The sequence below is a fragment of the Lepisma saccharinum genome, chromosome 24 (assembly GCF_977018435.1).
Source record: "Lepisma saccharinum chromosome 24, izLepSacc3.1, whole genome shotgun sequence".
NCBI classification, from domain to species: Eukaryota; Metazoa; Arthropoda; class Insecta; order Zygentoma; family Lepismatidae; genus Lepisma; species Lepisma saccharinum.
In genome coordinates, this window is record NC_139252.1 from 56,467,749 (window position 1) to 56,489,545 (window position 21,797).

Genomic DNA, 21,797 nt, shown 5'->3' on the forward strand with positions numbered 1-21,797 from the left:
GGTATCTGATCTAGATTCAGGGTGGTGCTTCAACCCTAATTTTTTGTGGAACAATTGAAACGCTTAAAACAATTTGATCATTGATCTCTTTGTGTAAGAGGGTATGGTCGTGACCCCGCGAATGACTCACGAAGTATAAAAATTAAATAGTGAAATATACTTGTTTAACATTTATTGTATAATCGAGCATCATTGCGATCATATGGCTTTGAATGACAGTACCAATGATAATTTAATAGCACTAGTAGCATAGGAACTTCACTTTTCGTCATGAATAAATATTTAATTCTTTAATATTTTTTTACATTAATTTCCTTACTAACAGGACAGTTGTTTTCATACAAATGTTCGCGATCTAAACTACATGTAAGCTAGATAAGGAATACGTGCTGTTATATCTCTATTCCTATACAGCCCCTTTAACCTATTTATGCAATTATACCAATACGATATTAATTAATTTACGTATTAAAACATTAATACGGTTATTTCTATTACTTCTCAAGCACTTGGAACGCACCCTCTTTCCATCGAAAGATATTTCTTACTTGCGTCCTCACGTGTCACTTGAATTAATCTAATAGAGTCACTCGGGGGAATAAGCCCAACTTTTTATTTGGCGGTTTATAGCTTCGCTAAATGAAGGAGTGTCGCAATGAAAAGGATGTCAAATGAAAGCTACATGTTTTGTTATTGTTACCTATAAGTTTTATTACTGTCAGTCTTATAGCAAAAGAACCAGAGAGAAATAAACAGATGAACGTCAATTTGGTCAATTTTACCGTGTTCAGGGTAAAATGCCCAATACAAGAAAATTGTTGTAATAAAGGAAAATAATACACAGCATTAACTGGAAGATTATTGACGTTTATTTCGTAAACAGAACATCATTTGTACAGACAAACATAGCGTTTCTAAAAAAAAATATTTTGAATTTACCATAGCCTCTTTCACTGTTTACATTTGTGAGAAATTGCATTGCACTTTGGACGCATGGACGTAAATTTGATACATATTTCATGCATCCACATACTACAACGAATACACTGGATCCAGTCACATTGTCGTCCTTTCGTATCATAATGCCATAATGAAATGCCCATGGGCATATTGCACTTAATTTCTGTGGGCATATCGCCCCACAGTTAGTTACAAGCAGAAAATGAATCACTGGGTTGGCAACTCTGAGCACAATGCGGCAGTTTCACTCTGCAGATATGTTTCCCTGACTCTTGATCTTTACAGCAAATATAATTCAGTTTCTTTCTCTCTTGGAAATATTATTGCACACTGTTAATACAGCAACGTCCAAAAAATTATTACCTCAAAAATTGTCTTCTTACCTCGTGAAATTAACCCTGGATGGCTTCAGATTCTTCTCACAAGCTCCAAACGTGCTGCCTCGTCTCACCACGGAGGGCGCTTTCAAACAAGAGTCGCAGAGTTGCCATAACATGAACGTTGCGCGAGATACGAGGAGGTGGGCACTTAACCCGGATGGCATATTCACCCGAGTGACTCTACTAATAACATTAATGATGTTATTTTTCTACTTTTGTGTTGTTCTACGTTGTATAAGTGTACTGACAGCGTTTTTCTTTCCTTTGCAGGTCGTTCAAAACTAGATTTCATATCGGAGGATGCAGGGTCGGAAGTTGAAGGTAAGTTTGGATTTTGTCTTCTTTAAAAGAGCTGATCCGATACCATGTGGATCTGTTAGATTTTGTTTACCGATACCTGTGGGTACCTTTCTGGCGTTTTGGTCTATCGCGAAGTCTAATTATCCTGGAATTATGCAAAATTTGATATTTCCAACCATTTTGAACTAATATAGGGTGTCCCAGAAGTCTCTCCCCGATTACGAAGTTTATTCATATCCTCTATATGCAATGTAGAGATGTGAAAAAGTGGTGCCAAAATGTTGGAAAACTTACCAAGATTATTTGTTGCAGGTTTTAGTAATGTGGCTCTAGTGTAGCAGTGTCAGTGCCAAGGAATTCGGAATTAATGCTCTTGACATCGGGTGGCATCTTTCCATACAATGTTTCTTTGCCTTGACAGGATTTGGGAATGAAGATAAATTCCATTTTTTAAATACCAACTTATTGATGGCAGATATTCTAGACGAAAGAATTCTGTACATTTGAAAGTTCCTTTGCACTGTTATTGGTGACCGGGTCTCGTGATACCAGAGGACATGCTGAACTTTTTCCTGATTTGTGAACATTTCCGGTTTTCTGGGCACTGACACTACTACACTACAGCCACGTTACTCAAACCTGGAACAAAAAAACTTGGTTAGTTTTCCAACATTTTGGCACCACTTTCACATCTCTACATTGCATATAGCGGATCTGAATAAAGTTTGTAATCAGGGAAAGACTTCTGGGACACCCGGTATTGTGTGGAAAACTGTATTTTGTGATTGCATAAGAGGAATTTTAATATTCTGATTTAATTTTTTAAATATTTTCAAGAAGAACACTGATAAATTTATGGTTATATCGAATGGAATACTCACTCACTGATATTAATCAGTATTTTGAACAACTTTCAGTTGTTACAATTGTCAAGCATCGGTATCGTTGGGAATCGGTATGAGTGTCGGTTATTAAGTGGTATCGGATCAGCTCTATAATATCTTTTCATTCAGTGATGGGTCGTTTTTAAAGGGGGAAGGGATGTCCATGTGGATGCAGTCGTCAAATTCTAAATATGAATAGGGATATTCTATTGTATGTTGTTTTTTTCTACTATGTCAATCGAAACGAGACAAGGCCCTTCGAGACTTGTCGTAACGAGACCGATCTCATATTTGGGGAAAAAAATGGGTCTTTGGGTAATGGGTTCGAATCCCTGGTAACAAATCATGTTAATTATTTTTTCATCATCCATGCCTTCGCATTGTCGCGTACAGTAGGAAAATAAAGAAAGTAGAGTATTATTCTAGTAGCATGTCGTCCTTACTAACACAGGAAAATGTAAAAACATACTTATAACAACAGGGTCGTTATTTATTTATTTAATTAATTTAATATGATTTGAAAACCGATAATAGCCTGACTTAGATGAAATCGAACGGTTTATTTTCACTTCCCTTTTTTGCCAACTTTGGCTAATCGCAAAGATGAGGATGAATGTTGCCAGAACTCGATCGATTGAGTTTTTGTTTCAAGCCCACTTTATACACAGATATGCAAATCGGTACTGGACAGTTTGAAGTTGGATCCGAACCACTGTGTGCTTCCAACAGGTATCGAACCCTGGATTCCTTGATTACCGGACGTTAATCACTACGCCATCAGAAGTATGCCTGAAACTCGAAGAGAAAAAAATCAAGCGAAACAAGGGCTTGCTCATTTGGTAGGGAAATGGCACGGTATGCCAGTCTCGGGTTCGAGTCTTGGTTGAGACAGCATTTTTCGTTTAAATTTCTGATTGGGTTTTGATTCAGAACTTAATCCTGTTTGGCGATTCGATGTACTCTGTATAAAATATAATGTTGGTATTAAAATTACTGTGGAATGAAATTTGCATACCACTGACAGCAAAAGTCTTGTAATATTCTGTTCACTGTGATGGAGATATGTGAAAAGTCAGTGTTGCCAGTTGTGGAAACTTCATTTTTGGTTGTGGAAGAACTAAATTGTGTTATAACATATCGTTGTTGGTTTAGTTGGGAAAAGTTGGTAACCCTGGAGGTTGATGCACCGGGATCGATCTCGTGTGGTGCTAAATCTGCAGTGTTGGCAGTTCAAGGGGCAGATAAAGGATTCCCGTCTCGTGTCCAGGGTAGGCAGTAGCGTGGTATTTTAAGGTACGGTGTGTTTTACCCACGTCCCGTACAATTTGCATGTAGAATTGCGCCCGTCCCTTACTTTCAAATCTGCCGCCAGCGTTCGCTGTGATCGGATTTGGAGAGTTGATTTGGTTTGGATGAGCGGGGAAGCCTCGTTCTTGTGTAGAAGCTGAACAACTCTACACAGGAAAGTTTAAAATTGAAACTAACATAGTTCAATTCAAATTCAACGTGAACGTTACTCTAATCTCGACACCAGGCCTGGTGAAACCCGTTGGAATTCGTAACGCAATGTTAAAGCTGCGTTTGGATCGAACCAAGAACCTTGAATCTTCGATTGGGTGATGTAGTTATTCATCTTTCAGATGGTTATCACTCGCTTGGCCTAACTGTGATATATGCGAAAGGTTACATTCAAAGGAATGGCAAAAGAATTCACATGTGCAATAATTTGATTTCTGTACTCTCCATGACTGAACCGATATGGATATTGATAAGAAGAGGATAATACTTGCCTCACAAATAGATGAAGGTTATTCCCACACTTGTCCTCTCAATTGTCACTTGTCTGGCCTTCCTGTCAGAATTCAATCTGTTCACACACCATTGTCTAATAATCGCTTCCACTTCCCTTCTCTCTCGCACACAATCCGCAGTCTTTACTCTCCAACTGATCTCGCTTCCTCACGATTCCAACGCTCATTCCCTAGCCGTCTCTCAAGTCAATCACCTAACGTTTGCCTAATTGCTTATTCCGCATTCCTTTCTCTGCTTCCTGCTATGTTAAGAATAACATAAGACTTGTAACTTCTTACCCAATACCTTGGGTACGATACGAATTATGGGAGAACGCTCTCGAATGTACAGTCACAAACAATAAGAATGGGACTATAAAAGACTCGCTTCCCTGCAAGGCAAGAACTTGTCATTGAGAATTTACTATTGAAATCTACCCATCGTCGTAGAGGTAGGCAACGCGCATAACGCAAGGAAGGGTGTAAGAGTCTCATTCTTATTGCTGGTGACTGTATAATATATGGGCTTTTAATTTTTTTTAAACGATTACTTTGTGAAATTAATAACTTTCAAAACCTTATAGAGATTTGTTAATTTGATTATACAATTAATGCAAAATGGTTAATAAACCAGTGGGACGGGTGTGGAGCCGTTACACCCCCTCTTATATACGGTCAGGCCAGGGGCGGATCCACGGGTAGGGCGAGGGGTCCGATCGCCCCTCCTAGCCTCCAGGTTTTTAGATATATTACTATGATTAATATTTTTTGAAGAGACTGTTATCACCAATTTTATCAGTCTAGAGAAAAATAATCTTAAATTTAATTTGTCTACTTTTTGCTCATGATAGGCTAATCGGAACTGGACCTACAGTTTAAATTTGGATAAGAACCACTCTGCAATATGCCTCAAAAAGGGATCGAACTCAAGACCCATGCAGAAAATAGGCTTTTCTTTCTCTATGCATTTTTACTTCTCATATATGATCGTTCAGTTTACCGTGACTGTGAGATAAATTATGATAATAACATAACAGTGTAAGAAAACAGTAACCTACCTACACTGTGTAAGAGTAGATTAGAATCGAATCTCGGTAATCGACTGAAATTGTGTCGAGATTAGAGTAACGTGCACGTTGAATTTGAATTGACCTATGTTAGTTTCAATTTTAAACTTTCCTGTGTAGAGTTGTTCAGCTTCTACACAAGAACGAGGCTTCCCCGCTCCCAACTGCAACTTCTGGATCCGCCACTGGGTCAGGCGCAGGCCCGTAGCAAGCTAGATCGTCAGTGAACGTTTTGCCACTTTTTAATAATCGCGAAGATGAATATGAGTGATGATAATGATATGATGAAATTGATGAGGAGACACAAAGAACAGCCATGCCCTGGCCGGGATTCGAACTCGGGACCTCTGGCGTTGAACCCTATTTTCAGTACTGTAATTAAGCTGAATAATTTTTAGTCAGATGTTTACGAGTGTTATTAATACAGAGAAGCAATTACTGGAAGGTATAATATCATGATAACAAAACTGGTAATAATAATATCGGCGGGCCGAAAACAAAGGATAGACTGGGGGCCCAAATTTTATAAATCCTCCTTGCTTCTCTAAGCAGTTCGTGCATGTACAGGTTTGATTAAGTAAGTACCACCTGGCAACCCTGTAAGGCGGGAAAACGCTCTCCGGCAGAGGGGGATACGCGCATCATGTGACGTCAGAACTACCCACGTCGGATGCTTGGGATTGTCACATCAAAGCCGAGATACCGAAGTATCGTAACCCGCCCCCTTTCCCCCGCGCCGAAGTAAAGAGTAATTGCTAGCAGTTGCGTCGGTCGCACGTAACACTCGACCAGTGTTGCCATACGAAGGGATATTTCCCTCATTGCAGGGAAATTCAGGTAAAACTACATGACAAGGGAAATTTTAAGAGAAATATTAAATTTGCATGGAAATCTGAAGATATCGAGCTCATCTCGTATTACATTCAATTTCTTCGAAAGCTTTCGTCGTGTAAATTATTCCCACTATTCCCTCCACAGGCTGTTGCGCCACGAGTTATAATAATAATAATAATTTTCATTAGGAGCAAATAATACTTTCCTATTACTTACAAGTAATTTTTAAAAATACTGTTATAGCACAACTACTAATATAAACATAATGAGGTAGTTGGTATAAAATTCCCATATTTTGTATATTTTTCTGAAAGTACAATTTGATACAAATATTCTTAATATTCTGTTATTTTCTTTCATTGAATCGATTCTAATATATGTAGGTTTGTGCTTTCTGTGGGTTGGTAGAAATAATAGTAATGTTGTAAGTTTCGTGACAGTAGATTTCAGTTTTTTAATATGAAGAGAAAAATGTATTAAAAAAGGGAAATTTTGTACCTGGTAAAGGGAAATTCTTATCTCGGATTGTGGCAACACTGCCCGCTCTCCTCGCCCTTATCGCACATACGCAATTACACGCGACGCGCTCAATCTCTGCGAAGCTGGCTGAGTTATCGCGACGAGGCAGATTCACCGGAACCCTTCCGGTCGGGAGAGATACAAAAGGGTTTTTTTTTTGTTTTTTTTTTTTACTGCTCGTCTCACCGCGCATGCAGTTAATAACTTTTGTGCTTTATTGTTTTTATTCTCGTCCCGCTGCGATGGCTATAATTCTGGCACGATGCAGATGAATCTGCACGATGGCGGAGATACACTGGCGTACGCAGGGGTAGAAATGTTAGAAATTGAACATTAAAATGAAAATCGGAACTTACGAAATTAGTGATAGAGGAAAAGGTCTAAATATCCCCCCCCCCAATTTTTATTTTGTCATTTTCGGAGGAAAAAAATTAATATATCAAGCACCTGCCTTTAAAATACATATCTATGAAATATATACTTAAATGTAATAGCATGCTAAAGTATAAAAGGTCTCCATATTTTAAAAAAATGGTAAAATGATGTATTTCAAAATTGTGGTCTAAATATGGGCTACTAATGGCAATATCACAAAAAGCAATTAAAGTTTTAAAAAATAGTCATTTATCGCTAAAATATTATAAAATTCATATTTATGAACAATCTGTTGTTTTGAAAATCACGCGGGATGGGAAAAATCGAAATTAAGAAAAACGTCCAAATGTTTGTTGAAAAATGTGATCTCAACATTAGACCTCATGTCATAGCCCATATTTAGACCGTCACGCTATTTTTCAATTTATTTTTGCTCTCTGTGGTACACATTTCACAAACAAATCATGGCATTATAAAAGCCCACATTTGTTTTATGTACCGCTAATATCATAACCTATACATTGCAGATGAGAATTCAGGAAACGCTGAGTTAAAACATACCTGCAAAAAGTTTTCGGAGGTCCCAATTGAATAACAGCGTCCAAGACGGAAACTAACTACCATTTTCTCTTGCGAATTGGCGCCGCAACCCTTCTCTTTGACAGATAACCAGTTCCCATAGCCTTTACCAGGCTGCAGCACCCGGAATCCCGATAACTCCAAAAGCCATATTTAAACCTTCGCCCATATTTAGACCTTCTCCTCTATTGGTCAGAGGAAACTAAAGAAATCAACTAGACCCAGTCGTTGTAAACTAATTTTAACAAAGTTTTATATTTGTCAACAAGCCTGGACATAATCAAACTTATGCTCTCTGTGGTTATAGCATAGTTTATTTATTAATATTAAATGTCAAGGTGCATGTTAATGAACGTATAAAGTTTTTAAAAATAACACTTATGGGATCCGGCATCGACTGTTGCAAAACGAATTTTCCGGGTCGAGGACTCACGGAGGTTGAGAACCACTAAACAAAAAAGGCCTGTTCGGCGGAAGAACGAACTTGGAAATTCAATTTTTGTCTTTTCCGTCGAAAGCCAGGGAGGGTCACATGAACCGCTCAACCAATCGGCTTCGTCCAGTTGCAGTGCTGAGGGAAAATTCTCCTGGTATTCTGCGTTGCCAAATTTTTTGTTTCGAGAAGTTTTCGAAACAGGTGGCACCTTCAACAAGGCCAAGCCTAATGATTGCCGCCGCTAAGCGTATGGATCTCAGATTCCCTGGCTCTCCCTGAAATGCAAGCGAAAGGGCAAAAATCAGTCGTGTAGCAACACCCCCTCCCCCCCCCCCGAAACTAGCACAACTGGAGGCGAAAAGTTTGGGTTTCCTGAAGTTCATCCTTTGGCCGGTCGGACTTTACTTTAGGCGACATTCGGCACGGCCTTTTTTTCTACCAGGCTACCCTGCTCCACGTTAATTTTTGGAAGAGTCAGGTGACGTGATTGACCGTTATGGTAAAGTGGTGCTGTGGTAGAAACAAACTGTTCGAAACCCTTCCCTTGCCAATCTTGAAGCGGAAGGATATATTTTTTTCCAATCAGCAAGACAGTCGCTTACTTTCATAAATGTTTTCAAAAGAAATTGTTTTTGAGGGGGGGGGAAGAAGAAGAAAGAAGTCGCAGTTTCCCAATTTTGGCTTCAAAAGTGAGCAATGTTGCCAAATGCTATTAGCCTATGACGCCTTCAACAGCCCGAGCGAACATTTGTGTGTCCAGCCGACTCCAAGTCCTGGTAGAGACCGTTAATTCGCGGCGGACGGAGGGAAATGCATTGAGCCCTTGCGATGCGGCTCAACATGGCTCCGGGGAGACGCCTTCTAAATGAATGATGGATTAGTCGAATGGTGAGAGAGTGCGTGCGCTGTACCTGCTCAAAGTCTACTCTACACTTTGGATAAAAGCAGTGACGGGCAGGATGGTCCTTGACCCCCTAAAGAAAATCTGCTCCCCCCTGAGTCCCTCATGAAAAAAATATTTTAAAAATTTATTACAATATAAACATTTCTGTGCGAACCATCGTGATTTCTGATTGCTTCTGTGTAGCCCATATATTTCACTAGGGTTGACAGGTGATTATGATGAAAATAAGCCACAAAATTACAACCACGTGTTTAGAATAAGGGACAAAGTTAGGACAAAATTGCAATGGTTGCAAACGCAAATTGAAAATAAGGGAGAAAATTGCAGCAGCAAGTTGAGAATAAGGGACAAATTTGCAATCGCGGTTGCGGAATAAGGGACACAATTGCAAAATCTTGGTATACAGTCTTAGAAAACATTTCTACTCACGTTTTCACCTTCAGACGGAAATTTTTGAGACCAAATTTGTTGGTTGGAGAAATGCCCCCCCCCCCACCATGATTTCGCGCGTAAAATAAAGCGACATAAAATACAAATACAATTTATGTTTCTTCGTATTTAAGCTTGTTTCCGTCCATCCTTTTACCCCATGACCGAGTGTTACCATGGCACCACGTTTTCGTCCTGAAATAAATTGCGGCGAGCTGAAGGAAGAAGGAAGGGGGCTGCCAGCCAACAATGCGACCCCCCTCCCCCGTTCCCCCATCTGGCGGCGGAATAAGCCGAAGATATCGAGTCTCTGTTTGGGTACATGTGCGCGAGCGACCCTATCGAAATTACTAGATGAGTTTTTTTCTTCCCCAGGGCGTCATCGGTCACTTGGATTACATTTGGTTGGAGCCCTGCGCAGACAATTCGTTCAAGGTAATGAATACGCTCTTACCGTCTCCTGCTTTTTGCACCTAACGTATCCACACGTGGTTCAGTTCAGCTCGTTCTGGATAATAAACCTTTTTCGAGCAAGCCCTCATCTCCAGGAAGCTATCAACACGCGGCAAGCCACGGCACCTAGCGACGTGTTGGGTGAAATGAGTCAAGGCAAAATGGATTATAAACCTTTTCCTGCTCCCGCAAAAATAGGCAATAATTAGGTTGGAGAGTTCAATGAACTGACCGATCTCTAACTACGCACTGGTAATGATCAGGCTGGAATGTTCATACGAACTAACCGATCACTGATTTCTAGGAACCGGCAGTCCCAACTGATCAGTTCTGCTACTCAGTTCAGCTCGTTCTTGCACAAAACTCCGACTATACTGTGGGGCCCGAAAATGCGAGCTTCAAGGTCAACCGTCTCCCCGCTCCCCTCTTCCGACGGCGTTGTCGTATTTGTCGAGACGCGAACGGGTGCAGTTCGTTTGATGTCACTGATTCGGTAAAGTTTGCTGTTACCATTACTACGAGGTGCATTAACAGTGCCGACGACGATGAAAATATCCCTCGTACGGCACAGCAACGAAATAAATGATTAGGAAAGCACGATCTCAATAAACAAAGTAGTATTGTTGCACATGTGCATAGCTTTTTTCAAACGTTAGCTGATAATCCAGAAATGACAAACACTATTAATGTCAAACAAGTTCAAGAGCTGGCTGGAGACGCATGTGGCGTGCGCAAAATGACTCTTCAAAGCATTAAAAGAACCATAAATAATACGGAAATAACTGAAGCCCAATTCCACTGAGACACTGCAAAAGAGAGAAGAATATAACCGGATTAGATTAATTTGATTAGGAAGTAGTGCATATGTCTGTTTTAAGTTTTTATGATTGCAGAGGATATCCAACAGCTGAAAATGTGAAACTTGGTTTAGCAGAAAAACTTTCTGAGTTCAAAAGAATCCGTGTTACGAATTGAAGGACAGTATAAAATAAAGTATATAAAAAGTATCAAATATGAAGTATAAAAAATAACGTAGAGTATAGAATGTTGTAATCTGAGCGGTGGAGCGTGAGCCAAACGTGGCAACAACCGCCCTGGCTACGCGTGGCCATGAGACTCGCATTTTCGTGTCCCGGGGTATAGTGTGAAGGGTTGGTATAAGTAGTGGTATCACTATACAGCATGAACGTCGCTAGAAATATACAGGATGATTATAAAGTCTCGATCCATTTCTTATAAAAAGAAGCCGGACTCTGTGGCAGAGTGGTTAGCACGGGCTTGGTTGTTTGTGAATGTCCATTCATCAATCTCATCACTCATCCCCATCTTCGCAAATTAGCCAAGAGGCACAAAACGCGAAGTAAAATAAACTAACTCAATCAATCAATCTTATAAATAGAAGCTTGAGATTAGAGAAAATGTATTGAATGAACTGCGGAGTACATGGTAACACACAATCAATATTGAAAGAAAAAATAGTGGATTTGATAGGTGGTGTACAGAGGAAAATCCATGAAAGTGTCACCTCAACGTACTTCCACATGAGCACCCTGCGTGCCTACACATGCATCCCAACGACGCACCGTTTCACCAAACACCTTTGAGATCATTGCCGGTGTTATGTTGAGCATAACGTGCTGGATACCTTGGCGTATGTGTTGAAGAGAAGTGATCTTCACCTTGTACACGTGTGACTTGATGTATGTAGCCCCATGCAAAAGTCAAGAGGTGTGAGATCCGGAGATCGTGGTGGCCATGTGCGTTGTGATCCCCTACCAATCCACTTACGCTGTAACGTAGCATCCAAGTACGCACGAACATGTTGAAAAACCACGGTTTCGAAGATGTCATCCTGCTCCAATTGTGGTTGAAGGTACAAATGCAACAAAACGAGATTCGCAGGGCCTGCCACTGTGTGCCATGCGAAGAAAAACGGGTCGTATACCTTGGACTTTGAGATCCCAAACGACGCATTGACTTTGGGGGTGTTTCGTTCCCATTTGAGGACCTCACGTGGATGTTCATTGGCTTACACTCTACAGTTGTGTCGGTTGACAGTTCCACACGTGTGGAATGTGGTTTCCTTACAAAACAACGCGTGTTCCATCAAAGCTTCCTCCTCCACTGCCTGTAACAGCTCTGCACACATTGTTTCGCTAACAACATAAGTCCTCCCTTTCTAACTTGTGCACCTCCTGATGGTGGTATGTCCGTTTTTACGGTGTAATGGAGTATCTTCCACACAGTCGGTTGTGGTAACAACAGCTCCCAGCTTAGCCTTCATGTTGATGCTTTTGGGCCAGTGGTGATGGCATCTTCTCTCCATTGAACGGTCTCGGCTGCAACGTTGGGCCTTCCTGAACGTTTAGCATCGTGCGCAGTACCTGTTCGCTTGAAGTTTTGAACCATTAGCCTAATATTAGCCCTGGTTGGGGCATGTTTGTGGAAATTCCATTCGAACTCTTTGGAGCTTAATCCCCGCAAACGGCCACGCACCACAGCTATTCTCTCTTCAGTAGTCAGCATCTTACACATCACCCACAAGAGGGGGAAGAAATCGGCCGTTTTCACAAAAATGGATCGAAACTTTATAATCACCCTGTATGTTGTGGGACGGGCTATTGATAAAACTTGGGTAGTAGGGAAAAAACCGGACGGGAGCAGCGTGATACGTGACGATGAAGAGGGAGAGAGAGAGAGAGAGAGAGAGAGAGACCAAGAGCAAGAGGAGGGCAGGCCCTGTGAGTGGAGAAAGCACGCAATGTTGCGTAATGCGTATAATGAGATTGCAGAAAAACGCCACCCGCGAGCCTAGATGTGACAGCTTCGTTCTTTATGCTCGCTCTGGAGATAACGCCGACTTCTTGGGCTAAACGAGTTTTAATTCGAAGGGCTGCCGGCTTATCGGGGGCCTCTTGTGTGGCGATTAGTGGGCTAATGGCGTCGATAAGAGAAATTTCTTCCCAAGATCTCACCCCGCGCCCCCACCCTCCTGACTGGTCGCCTGATCGACAACAATGCCTCCTTCTCATGCATGTCAACGTCCCCTTCCACTTCCAGCAATGAATGAACGGCCTCTGCCTATCCAAGAAATGCCTGTGCCTACGCCAAACAAATTTCGGTAAAATGGAAACAATACGAGTTGAATGAATGCACACCTTCGGGTGGGATCGTTAATAAATTCAAATGTTTGGTGCATCAACACTCACTGGCGCACGCAGGAGTTTTGTTTCGGAGGGGGACTTGAATATAGTACATAGTACCTGCTTTCTACGGGGCGGCATACACAACAAAGGCGCCCCCAGAGGGCGGTCAGGGGACACTTGCCTCCCCGAGATATTTTTTGAGACTTAATGTAACTTAAATGGTATACCGACTTATTACCTCGCGTTAGAAAGAAAATACAGGATTCTTGGTCAGATTGGTGCAAAGAACAATTGACACTGGTAAGTCCTACTTATCGTTGGATAGCAGACTACCAGTCAACACACACATGGTTTCAGGCTTATTCACTTCCTCGTTCGACCATCATTAACAGATTACGTACCGGACATGTCCGCACACCAGCACATCTTGCAAAAACAGGAGTCCACAGACAGGTTCCCTGTTCATGTGGTCGCGATACTCCGGATGCACATCATCTCTTTTTAGAATGTCCGGAGTTCCTACTACAACAGAATTTTTTTTATAAAGGTGTTATTCGACGAAACATTCCATTGCCTATTTCCCTTAATTACCTGTTAACCACTTTATCGCCGTCCGTAATATGGATGTTGTATGGATACGCGAGAAAATGTCGACTTACCATATAAACAATTACCTCTGTGAAATCAAAACAAATTCAATGCTTACTTTATTAATACCATTGTGTTGTGATTCTCGTGAAGAAACTCGATTACTACAAGGAACAGGACCGTTGGCCAAAGTCGACAACCATTTGCCGACAGGGTCAAAATAAGGTATGGAATGGAAGTAACTTAAATGGTGAAAGTGTAGCTTGAAAATTCGGACGAGAAGTGCTGTGAAAGGGTAACTGAAGGAAAGCCTTACTCCACGTTTCCTCCACATTAAGCACTCCTGCCCCTCTGAGAAAATATCCTGAGAGCATTCTTAACAATAAGATATATCATATTTTTAGAACTCCCCACTCTCAAAAATTGCAATTGACGTTCATGATAAGATCTGTGTTTGCATTTATCACTCTGGTTTCCCCAGAGTTCTTCACTCCTTTTATTTGAAAATGTTGATTTTCCTCTTAATTTCGGAGCGAGCTGTAGCCCCATCATCCCCGTCCTTTCCCTCTGCGTACTACAGTGTCGACATATATGGCCATTTTGCACCCTTCAGAACTTTTTCCAACTTGGTTATGCACAGCTTTTACCAACCGTACGGCCTGGAGAGATTTTAAAAAAATGTCGAAAATATTGGCAATGATATGCCAATATTGAATTGCGATAGGAATATTATGATGCTCACCATAGGCGTAACTTAGAGAGGCAAGAGGGCTATCGCCCCCCAAAATTTTCAGGTTTATGAAAATTGACAAGAGTATTTTTGTTATCCACCTTAGACCTGTGTAGTAAGGTAAATTGTAATGGAGAATAATTTTTAAGATTGGCCAAAGTTCGATTCTGCCTCCCCTCCTCCCAAGGTAGTCCCCAAGTTTTGTCCACGATGCTCAGGGTGATTCGATTCTGCCCCCGTAATTTTTGTTTTTTTAGAGGACACTCATATGATTTAACCAATACTTCGAGTTGTTACTGGAATTTTCGGGGGGAAGTTCGTCAAATACCACACTGGTATAATGTGACATGGTGATGTAACATGGAACAAGCTGCGTATTATCAAGCTCGCCATTGGTGCATGACGTTCCTCGTCCCGTCGCTCCCGACGAGAAGAGACAATTTTGACCCGTCTTCGAATTGGACACAATCGTCTCACCCATGGCCATTTTCTGCAGGAACTGGAGCCTCCAACGTGTCGTGTGTGTCAGTCGTTCCCAAAGTGTGCGCCGCGAAATGTCCAATATTTTCGCCGAAATGATATAATTGTTCCAAATATGTGCTTATTTAGTACTTTTTATACACAAAATGTTTCTGAATTTGAAATGTGTGTTTATTTTTTAACTTGAGGCAAGCAACCTAACCACACTAACTGTGCGTTGCAGGCCTACATTCTGACGGGCGCCGCGGAAAAATTTAGAAACACTAAGGGCGCCGTGAAAAGGAAAAGCGTATGTAATGCTATTTTGATGTGTTCGGCGTATTCTTCTCGAGTATTATAAGTTATAACCATATGCAAGGTGTACGAGTGTAAAGAAAAGAGATATGTTTAGTTAGTTTGCCACCAGATGGCTTTGATTTGGAAGAAGGGACGTGGCTAAGAAATGTCGGAGGAAAGCAAGCCTCATGTAGGAACTTCACTTCCGACTGATTAGCTGAGGTTAAAGCACGTTAAGTTGAGTTCTCTTTGAGTGTTGAAAGGGGTCATCTTGGAATGGAACAAAGTACAGGGAGTAGTTGTGTTGTAGTGGTTTAGTATTTTAAGTTTTTATGTAGTGTATTTAGTTGGGATTTTTAGTTAAAGCACAGCACTCTTTGTTCTATTCTGAGATAGGTCTTTTGGGAGGGGGAGGGGGAATGAATATTAAAATAAAATTACTATAATCTCCTTTTGTTAAATAAAGTGTCAGGAAGTCTTAATTATGTAAAGATTTAATTGTTTCTTTATTATTTATTGTATTTATATTAGGGGTTTATATTCTTATAATCGTCATTTATGTAGTCTCAAGCCCTTCAGGCATTATGTTGTTAAATAATCCTCTTTACTATCAAGCCTTTTATGTATAATTCCTATAAACTTACAATTTTACGGCTTAAGCCTTCCATTGTCATATCTTTATATTTCTGCTAGGTTAATGTACCGACTTCAGTTACCATGAATTTACTTTTCTTTTGAGAAATATTTACCCCAAATTTACGCAATCTTTGTAAGACTTCTTCTAAATCTTTAAGATGTTGGTTCATCATTATCTGACATTATTTGTTTTACTTTCCTCAGATGGAATTTTAACTTTCCCAACGATTTGTCATCCCTGTTGGGAGATGTGAAGAGCAAGACTCTTCCACTGTCTACGAGGAAGTTTGTTTTGGTGTATCCATGCCTTTTTATTGTGTTATGTTTCTCCTGTGAAGGTCTCTTCACAACCTTGCATTTTTTCGAAGGGGCTTCTTACACTCCTTTTAACTCTGGTAAGGATTTTAGATAGGAGGATATTTCTCCCACGTTGAAGGGTGCAAAATGGCCATATGTGCCGACGCACCCAAAAATTTTAATTCAATCAATCAATTCGGTGCGTCTCAAGGGATTTCCCGACACCCGACGACCTTTTCTATGTAAAAAAAAAAAAAGGCTTAGCCAATGCAATGTAACCCCAAGCAACAGTGGCGTGCCCAGGATTTTCGAAAGGGAGGGGTATGCTTTTTTATTTTTGTAGTAGTAGTAAGCCCTAATTTTGTCATCTTTTCCTGCTTTTGACGTTCTTTTTAGGAATACTGAGCCAAAGGGGTGGTTATAACCCCCACCAACCCCCCTCCCCATTGGGCACTCCGGTCCTGCGTAGGCATTTTGGTCTGGGTTCACCACCACATGTGGTTCTTTACTTTATCTGCGGAGGGGACAAGAGCATTGTTTTTACACATGCTTCTTATTATCTACATATCTCCCACCCACGCACGCGGCGAGGCAGATAAACTAGCAACCCAGGATCCCGCGCCGCTACCGTTTTGTCATTTGTGACGTAAGAGTTAGTGGGTCACGTGGGTTAAACGAAAACAACCACGTGGTCTGCGGCACCTGGCTCGCGTGCCGTTCCGGGGAGAATCAATAGAGATTCCGCTCTCCCTCCCGCATTGCAGCTCGCCTCGCATTGTTTCCAAATTTTCACTTACAATGGCCACCGTTCATTGTCATTACATGGCAACAATTGGCGGTAAGGGTCGGGGGAAGTACCGTGAGGCGTTGCGCTGAAAGTGCCCGATGTCGAACTTTCACCTCTCGCACTGCGCCCCGGTTAATGAAAGTGCCGTGGGGTGTGCATGGAGAAGTAAGTCGCACCTTGGGGAGATTTCAGACCGAAGCGACACGTGCCGACGAACGAGCCAACCAGGAGCAACGTTACACGGCATGACAGGCCGCTCAAGTCTGCGTTCGATAGGTGACATCCATGGACGTCCGCAGGATTTTTTCCAGGGAGGGGCAAGGAAGGTATTTTTCCAAGTGGGGCAAACAAGTCACATTTTCCCCAAAAAGTGTGTTGTTCCCTAAAAAAAACATTGCTTAAATTTGAATTTATCGTGTTCATGCAATAATTAACACACATTATTGTGACTAAAATGAAAATATATGTTTGAAATACATCATTTTTGGCTGACTTTCATTTTCCAGGGGGGGGCCATGGCCTCAAAGGACACGCCTCTCCTGTCGCTTCTTCGGTGTGAATTTTCCCTTAGTAATCAATTCAACTTTTCGAACCGCCGAGACACGACAAGTTTGACGTGTCGCTAGGACCATTTGTTCTGGTAATTATCGCGCATGAGCAGTGAATGTTTTGGTTTACGAGCTTTCGGACCGAAGCCACACGCAACACATGTCGCTTGGGAACGAACCATACCAACATCTTACACCTCAACATCATAACAAGCCGCACAAGTTTGACTTCGATTGGCCGAATCCTCAAACTGCACATGTCGCGCATCGCTTCGCTCTTAGAGAGATTTCACACCGAAGCGAAAAGCGACACGAGCCCATTCAGTCTGAAGCAAAACATTCACCGCGCATGCGCGAGCAACAGCAGGAGGTGACACGTAAGCAACAAGCGACTCGTGCAGCTTTCCGTGTCTCTTCACGGAAACACGGGGGGCAGAGGGCAAGGTTGGACGGAAAGAACTTGCCAGGAGGCTCCCCCTCCCAATAAAAACACTGCAGTTATCGTGTTCCTGCAAAGATCTGTACCATTTGTTCTGGTAATTATCAGCTATTTTCTACTGTAATGAATGCAGGTCACTGTGACAAATGAAGTTATATGTTTACAATACATAGTTTTAAGCTGACATTCATTTCCCAAGGGGTTGAATGCTGTCCCTCTTGCCTCCGTCCAGACGCCTATGGCCAGAAATGTTCCAGGTTTCCCCGGATGGTCTCCGCGTTCACCCGATCTCTCTCAGAAGTCTCGAACACAAACATTTATGGCCTGAAAAGTTCAGTAATGGTTTAAAATGCACAGCAGACATCTCGAAGGTGGGAAATCAGAGAGAGAGAGAAAGAGATAGATAGAGACTGGAGGTGAAATAGCAGATACCATGTCAGGACATATGTTGTTTATAAGTTCGGCAGGACCTGTGGCCGACTCCAGGGTAGTTGTGTTAGAAATGTCTGCATTTTGCAGACTAGCGAGTCCCTGGCGTCTAGACTTACAGCCAGTATAATCATCTGTGGGACTCTTGTTGTGTCTTTCATATATATTTGTGATTGACCCTTCCTTCATCCATTTCATCTTATCACCATTCATCTGCCAAAACTGGCAGAAAAGCAAAGTAAAACAACACAATTCAATCAATTCAGTTAACCCTCTCCCTCAAGTTCGTACAGCCCACCGCTCAGGAACTCAAGTGACCACTATTAGGGTTGGGGGAGTGCACCCTGGGTCAGAAACAAGCGCTGTGGTCTCGCTGTAAGCTTTAAGACTTGATTCACATCTACGCTCAAATCACTGTCCGCACACGGTCAGGGGGTATCCACATTAACGGTAAAGGTATGATCATCGTCAATCTGGTGTTGATTTCTTGACAGAGTGCACCGATTTTTTTGATTTTTTTTTAAAATGAAGAGCCTGCCGATTGTACTATCTACAATGTTTAAAATATTTTCAACGACGGAATTGGCTGTTACAGTACTGGCGTTCGAAGCAAATGGCAAAGAAAAAGATAAAAAGAATTGCGAAAGCGGAGAACATTTATTTGCACTTGCAATGTGCAAAGCTACAAATGTCAACAATGTCGGTCTAGGTTTGGCATGAAAATTCTCGAGGTGATTGTTTCATATCGACACTGTTGATTATTTCTTCTATTCGGACGTTTCCGACACAACACGACTAAATAATGTATAACTACCATAACTCTTACAACAGAACGAAAAATCCCAAAGAAATCACAAACACCCACGCACAAGCACTTCCACAACGACAATGACCGCAGCGGAAGACTTCCTTCTACCCCTAAAATCTGCAAATAGACCGGTCTTCCCCTGTCCCTCTGCACACCCTCTCCCCTCATTTGGGGATATTCTCGTGAGCAGTGAGCTGTACCTGTCCCTTAAGTCCCAAGTTACGCTCACGATAGCATGAATGTAAGAGCCAATCAGTTAATTTTCGAATTCAGGACACCATGCCCATAAAAAATTGTTACTTTCGTTTCTGTAAAAATTTCATCGTAGGAGTCCATAAGTACACCCAGTACCGTAGCGGCAACCCCCGCAATGCAGGGGGACCTCGAGCTGTAGGAGCCCCGATATGTTCTCTCTCTGTGCTCCAGAAATTTTATATAATCCCAGAAATTCAGCAGATAGTGTCGCTTATTTAGAAAATGGATTTACTAAACAGAAATTTTGTTCCCAGTAACATATCATATGGCGACGTCTTCGATAATAAGCAGTCGCGAATGTTTAAGCCAGAAGGGCCCGCGCAACTTGACATTATGGGTCTCCTCCGAAATAAAGTATTAAATTACTTGCTCACAGATTACAATGGATAGGAAACTTCTCTCATCTCGTACCTTTATACATAGCTACGTAGTTGTCGTAAACGTAGTGTAGTGTAGTACAGTTGTGAATCGAGTAGAAAGATTCAGTTGCTCAACCGGTCGATGCCTTATTGTTACACAGTACCTAAACAAACAAAGTTGATAATTCATTACCTTCTTTTTACCAGTAATATTACATGATATTTAAAATGTATCATCTCACCAAATATTTTCAAACGGGCCCCCAAGCATCAATATGAGATTGAAATAAGATCTGAGATAAATTTCCCTCAATGTTCACACCTGTTACGTTTTACTTCAAAGGGGCCCAAAAACTCAGGAGGTGGAGCCCAAGGGACAATTATCCCTTTTCCCTTAGGATCAGTAGCCAAAATTCCACCACGCAGGGTATACAACGTACTCAGTGCTCGAAGTCCTCCAATCGGTATTTCATTGAGTGACAAATTTTCAGTGAATAAAAGTCCAGTTGCTGCTTAATTTTCTATCTCTCAAGACTTGAATCCGCTGCTATTTCTTCACAGCAGATTGCAATTGATATTTTGATGTTAGGTCACCATCCACAATCTAGAGGTCCAGTTCAACCCCCCATAAATGAAATTATAAGTTTGCTTGAGTATATAACTCACTATTAGTATTATTCGCGATTAAAATTATCCGATATGCCATCTGGTGAGATTTTCAGGAACCACTCCACGTAGGACACCTCGCTGCACTTCGCCGTGTTGAAGCCGTCAAAGCATGGGGAACATGCGAAAAAGTAGCGTGTACTGTTCAGTTTTTTGCTCTAAATCGTTTTGTGGTTCAGGACAAGTGAAAAGCTTACATGTGTTTTCCACCCCGTGGAATCAACAAAATGAAACGTTTAAATAAATCAGAGAAAACAACTGATTGACAACATTGGCATAACTGAAATGCGACAAGGAAATTACGAAGAATGTACGAGTCTGTTCACTCTATTTTCCGAAATAATCTTTCGGAAAGATGATTTTATTGCCATGAAAGTAAGTTTTAAATTGTTCTTTATGAATATAACATTTTTTTTTAAAAACAATGTATTATGTATGTAATTTGGAACAGATGCAAGTCGGTTAAGTGCAAAGATGAAATTAGTTTGAGAATTAATTAATGTCCGTAATCATAAAGGTAAGTTAGAAAAACATAATTGACATGCTAATGTTGCTGTTTCATTCAGTATGTTAATTTTCAGTGAAGACTGAAAGTAGCCTCAATGAAATTGTTGTTATTGTTATTATTATTATTATCATTATCCAGTGCTGTTATTAAACCAGCCTGCCTCTTTGGGGGAAAAACTGCAACAGCATGTTTTCATTTATTTCCTCCCAAGCTTTGCAATACAGGTGAATTGCTTTATTATCAAATCATTTCTGAGAGCCCCAGTTAGGCAGTTACAACCGAGGTGCAGTGCAGATGAAACAGCACCGCTTTGAAAAACCAGTACCAGTGCGTACACATTAGTTTCGTGTGCATTTTCCGTGTTATTTTTATTGTCATAATTAAATGCTTCGCTCTCAGCACAGCTTCACCTTCGTTATAGTTCCTGGACTTCACATCGCATTTGCAATATTTAAATATAACGCGTAATTTAAACGTTTCTTCCATACCAGCAATGACAACACGCTGCTATTACGTACTACTACTGAATGTAAACAAAGATCTATCCTAATTAGTAGAGGCCATATTGGAAGCGACACTAGCACTCAGGTGGTAATTTTAATCGCTAATGGCCTAGTGCATCAACGAAGATCAAAATTTAAACTCGGATTGGGAAGGGATCATTGGAAAATTCCATTGCACAAAGACGGTTCAACACTCACTTGATCGCGATTTAGGAACATGAAAACGAGTTTATCTTCTGATCGGCCATTCTGTCACGGTATCTAGTGACATGTATAACGCAGTTCGATATAAATTATTTTTTGTTTATTGATTCATTTTATGTTCAAATATAAAAGTGTGAGGTATTTTATTTTGTGGATAAACTTGTATCCGAGCCAGACGTCGGGAGTTGGAGCCGGGTCTTTCCTGAGTGACAGCCGCCGCTTAGAACA

At 41.2% G+C, this 21,797-nt stretch overlaps 1 protein-coding gene across 1 annotated transcript in view; it reads left to right on the top strand.

Annotated features, from left to right (window-relative positions):
• The window catches only part of LOC145978316 (uncharacterized), a 151,657-nt gene that overhangs the window by 88,129 nt on the left and 41,731 nt on the right, over window positions 1-21,797 (top strand). The window contains exon 4 of the mRNA XM_083110870.1: window positions 1,611-1,661. The gene's annotated coding sequence lies outside the window, so the exon portion shown is untranslated. The remainder of the gene's footprint in view (window positions 1-1,610; window positions 1,662-21,797) is intronic.